This window comes from Mastomys coucha, unplaced genomic scaffold, assembly GCF_008632895.1.
Source record: "Mastomys coucha isolate ucsf_1 unplaced genomic scaffold, UCSF_Mcou_1 pScaffold22, whole genome shotgun sequence".
NCBI lineage: Eukaryota > Metazoa > Chordata > Mammalia > Rodentia > Muridae > Mastomys > Mastomys coucha.
The window spans coordinates 179768348-179774298 of NW_022196905.1; positions in this window are offsets into that span (position 1 = coordinate 179768348).

Below are 5951 nucleotides of genomic sequence, written 5' to 3' on the forward strand. Positions count from 1 at the left end.
ACTGTTTCCATTCTTTCTGCGGGCCCTAATGGCTTCAGTCCTGTCTCCCACCAATACCTTATCATGTTCCCCTCTTCCCCTTCTTATCCCCTTTCCCAACCAAGTCCCTCCCTCCCATATTAGCCTTCTAATGCATCATCTATTGCCTCTGAATCTGCACATACAAGTCTAGGCTGAGTACACCTGGGGAACATTACGTAACTCTTATATAAATTCCAACCTCCAAAAAAACTGAAAGTGCAAGCAACTTTTAGGTTTTATTGAGGAGAGTTCAGCCATTTGTTAAGAAATAAGGCTCACAGGTTGGAAATTTTCTCAAACATGAGAAGAGCATTTACAGAGGCCCAAACATCCATCACAAATGTGTACTCAATTACTCAACTTGTGTAGTCGAAAGTTAAAATAAAAATGTTATTCTCAGTAGCCAGATTTAAGGCTAAAACTATTTGTTTTGACAGACTCAAGTACAGAAAAATAAAACATTTATAGGCACAGCCAAAGCAAATTAGAAGTCAAGAAACAGGATAGAAGTTCAATTTGCCTGTCTCTCCTTTGTCTTTATATTTTCATGTACTGATTACTGGTGACTGAAAGAAGTAATCAAGTATTTTTATCAAAAACATCACTCTTCAGAGAGTTCAGTAATATTACTAGGTTTTGATGCCTTATAACAAAATAAAAAATAAAGTTAGAGATATACTATTGTTTTTGATGACTTATATACTATTTTGGGTCATTTTAAAATATACAGAGAACAGGGCTGTAGAGATGGCTCAGGAGTTGAAAGCACTGACTGCTCTTCCAGAGAACCCAGGTTCAATTCCAAGCACCCACATGGTGGCTCATAATGGTCTGTAACTTCAGTTATAGGAGATCTGAGACCCTCACACCAATGCACATGAAATAAAATTTTATAAATTATTTTTAAAAATCTAGAGACAGTACACACACACACACACACACACACACACACACACACATATATGATTCACATATTATATACCCATGACCATTTTTGTTTATTTATATTTCTACACAGCTTTATATATACATGTCTATATCTATACATACAAATTCATACAAGTCAAATTATACTTGTTCTCCTTTAGAATAATGAGGTTTCTTTAAAGAGATTGTCAAAATTAAAATTCTCCATGGATAGCAGAATAATAACAAGCAAAAGCCTTCCCTTCACTTCATCTAAACATTTTCTATTACCCAAGTAATATTATTAAAGATCTGAATTTCAAGGCTTTTATTTGATGTTTTAATCAATTCTCTATATTTTTTCAGAGTAGGGGGAAATAGAGAGGAGAGGGCATTGGTAAAATGCAAAAATAAGTACAGTAATTGTATATCTAGACATAGACATAGATAGTGTAAAGGTGACATCATATAGTCCAGTTCTTGCCTTATTGAATTTCAGTTCTGCAATGACTTTATATCATATATACTTAAGAAATTCCATTTTTTATTTACTTCAAGGTATCATCATCACATATGAAGTTTACAGATTCTTTTTTTACACAGGGTTGAAACTTAGAAGCTTTATCCTTGCATAGATTTAACTGTTCTTGAAGAAAAACAATGGTGAGAGTTGGGTGGTATTTTGTTTCTCTCTTTGATTATTTTTTTCCACTGGAGAAAAATGGAGGAGCAACACGGAAGACCTCATACCTCCTTTCAGAGAATCAAAAGAAGAAAAAAAAATACTCCCAACATCATCATGAGAGGTAAACTGTGTGGTGTAGATCAGGGACCCTGACGAAAATGAAAATGGAGATTGTGATCTCTGCAACTGGAGTCAGAATGAAGCCCCCTCCCCCCATGAAGGGACATGATCTTTATAGAAAAGTGACTCTGTGTACAAGGCATCCCACATGATACTTTTCACAAAACTATCTCAGCAGATCTACATAAGTATGCAATTTTTTTTTTGTCATTTTACAGATTACTAAATAGAATTTGTTAGGTCATGTCCCTGCTTAGTGTTATCTGACCAGAAAAATAAACAAAATGGGATTTAAGCCCATGATTACTTACTCTAAATCCTTAGATTTAAACCCAAGGCCAGGCTTGGGAGTTTTGGAGTGCATGTATCCCATGACATTGGAAAAGACAACTCTGACACTAGACTCCGACTACTTCTTGTCCTCACCCTCACCTTGTCCTCGTCCTCCTTCTCCTCCTCCTCAGCCTTCTTACTTTACCTCAGATAAAACTTGACTCCATAGAGTCTCAGTAAATACAGCTTGACTGCTCCCTGAGCTATCATTCATTTTCCACATAGGTTAAAGTTGCTAATGTTTAATTTACGAGATGTGGTATATTTGTACTTTCTAAGTTAACTAAATGTTTGAATAAAAGATTTGATGATGACCATAAAGTGTACATCCTTGGTTGTTTATAATATCATTACAAAACTAACTTCATTTTTAGATGTCTACATATAGTATATTTCTGTGTAGGTATTTTGTGTTCATATGTACATGTGTGAGGAAGCCAGAGGGCAAAACTTCTTTGTCACTCACCACATTCATTTTTGAGACAAAGTCTTTCATTTACCTAGAGCTAGCTCGTGGATTAGATTGTCATGTTATAGCAGTCCAGAGATTGGCCTGTCTCTACTTCCCCTGTACCACAATTAGAAATGCATGCCACTGTGCCCAGCTTTTTGATTGGATGTTAGGAATTTGAACTCAGATCTTTGTAATTGTATTGCAAGCACAAAAGTTATTTCTGCTGAGTTCAGCTGAAAATAGATGTTTGATCCCATACTTCATCTTGCCTAAGAGCAAATGCCATTTTCACATGAAATTACCACAGAGAAAAGACAGCTTTGCCTGACATTGTCCAGTTGAAGTCTTGTTGGCCTGTAGGCTCAGCACCACCTTGGAACTGAAGGTTCATAAGATAAATGTAAAACTCCAGTTTTGCTCAGTGACATGACCTAGTTTTATTAACACATTAACTGACTCTCACCAAGAGTGGCAAGCAGGTGTAGGAAGTGCTGCATGCTTCATTATGGAGAAAATCCACGGAATATAGTGTTTCATTTTATAACTGGAAGCATTGAGATGATAATTTTAACATTTAACTCTGTATCTTTGTCATAGCATAAAAACTTCACATTATCTAATCACCTTTATTATGGTGTTGAGATCTTTCTGCTAGCAAGAGAAATTTCCATCCATCTTGCAGACATGCTTCCTCTGTGACCCACGTTCAGTCCTATCAACTTACATCGCTTTTATTTATTAAAAATGTTTTGATAATTATCATTTGCTATAATTTAGCTGATACTATATGACAGCAATTGCTAATTTGGCTGAGCAGTATGACTGTATTGTACATTTTTTTTAAATCTCCCAGTTTCTGTTGCTATTATATAATCCTCAAAAATTGGCCTTTTATACTTTTAAAGGGAGTTTTATTTTAGCTTATGTTCCCTGAAACTGGAAGGTGTAAGAACAAGGTGCTAGTCAAACTTTTAGTTTGCACCTCTCTATTTTATAGCACTCTGCATATGTCGCTGATGCAATCCAACCAGAAGAAGAACTCACTAGAAAAGCTACAGCATGCATCTATTTCTGAGGGCTCTGCCTGCATGATCTAAATAAACTCTTCCCTCAAACTCTAAGATGGAGTCTTGGGCCTCAACACTGCTGTAGGTGGAGAAAAACACATTCAAACCATACACACAATAATCACTAATTTTATTGAGCAATTACTATTTTTACTATGTACTGCGCTGAAGGTCTAAATTACCCCATGTTACCGCCATCTTAGGAGATACACATGACTATTAAACACTTCACAGATGAGCCTAGATTTGAGCAAGTTGCCTGAAGTTATTGAACTGGTAAATAGCTAAACGGATATGAGAGTCATCCTGCCCCCAGAGAGTTGACATTTTACTATTTCCCTGTCCCCTCTGTATGTGGTTCACACTGTGAAGGCAGCATTTGAGAATGTTTTTAAGTAGTGTCATCTCTTGCTTCGTTTAATTAGTACCAACATTATTCTTTCCATCTGTTGGTTTTCTGTTTATCTCTCAGTCTCTTAGCCAAAATCCCAAAACGAGAGTTTTTAAATTCCCTTAAATGTCCTTTTAAATGTTGAGAGCTGAAGCTGTTTAACCCTGAGCAGACAAGTCCATTTTTACAGAGTTAAAAGAAAAATAATATAAATAAAGACACTAGATAATTGGGGCTTTAGAGTATTTGGGGCCCTATACCATTACAATAGCAATTAACAAAACTGATCATTTTCATTTTGTATGTAGATTATTGGCTCGTGTTTTCATTTTATTTTAAATTGTGCACATTAACATAAACACACAGACTAAAGGGAAGTAACTAATTTGCATTTTATAAATGCAATTAGCATTAATAGAATGTATGAACTCTGATAGTCTAGTTGACACAGTTGCATTAATTCTCATCTCGGGATAGAGTTAAGTGATTCAGAGTATACTCCTTTCTAATTGGATTGTTCTAACAAGGATAACTCAGGATCATGTGCATTTAGAGCTCAACAGAATATGACATCCAGAGTTTTAATAACAAAATGAGATATTTTTTGGCTTTCTGTATATCAGACTTTCAAAGATATCTATAAAATTACTCCTACATACTTGTTTTCTCCTGCTTAAAAATCTCACTTTGAATAAAGTGGTTTTTTTTTTTTTTTTAATACAAGAAAGTGCTGGCTGTACCCAAGGGATGGCTTATATAATTGTATTATTCAAGTAGGTTTCAAGATCTTAAGAAAATATTCCATTTAAAGATTCTTTAAAAAGAATGTCTAATTCAGTGTGAATAGTGAACAGAATAAAACAAACACAACAATAGTTCCCAGGAAATAAATGTAATCACTCCACAGGTACACCATCTCTCATTGCTCTATGTTCTAGTATGCCTTAAATTTTTGTGTGGTTCAGTGGATTTGTGTGCGGACTATAACATGCTATTTTTAATTCGTAAAAATAAACATTTTTCTAAGGAACATGGTATCTACATTGATAGTCATTCCAAGATATAGGTTTGGCAAGTACTCTTATATTTTAGAAATGTTAGTTTTAAAGAATTTTATTCCATATGTGCTCCATACTTAGAATTTTCAGTTCCATTGATCAAAAACCACACTTGCTCCAGTGGTCTATGAGGGTGTTGTCACTCTTTCTTCCTTTTAAATAACTTTTAAAAGTTGATGATAAAGAAACCCTACTTGCAACTTAATACCTGTAAACATATTTTAATGCAATACATATTCTTTGCAATTGGGTGGGAGGGTGTGGGAATGCCCTCATAGAAGCAGGGGAGAGAGGTTTGAGGAGGGGAAAGCAGGAAAGGGGATAACATTTAAAATGTAAATAAATAAAATATCCCAAAAAAATAACTAACCTGAAAAGTGAGCCATACTTATAACATTAGTAGTATATAAGCTTAAGTACAGTGAGAAATCTATTTGTGCATACAGATCATATAAATCATCAAGTAATTTTAGATGAATGATGTTAAATTACTTCCTGTGTTACTGTATTTTTTCCTCTTAAGTGTCTTCTTTCTGGCCTCATTTGCAATACAGTCCATAATATTGCAGAAATCAGTAAACAACCCTCACAAAGTTTTAGAAATAGATGCTACATTTGAATTGTCATAGTCTTTTGTGTGTGTGTATTGATAGACAATTTTTTCTTTTTTTTTTCTTTTTTTATTAGATATTTTCTTTATTTACATGTCATATGATTTCTCCTTTCCCAGTTTACCCGTCAAAAAACAAACAAACAAAAACAACAAGAATAAAATTCTGTTGCCTCCCCCCTCCCCATGCTTGCCACCCCATCCTCTCCAACTTATTGGCCATGGCATTCCCCTACACAGGGCACAGAACCTTCACAGGGCCAAGGACCTCTCCTCCCATTGATGATCGACTTTGCAATCCTCTAC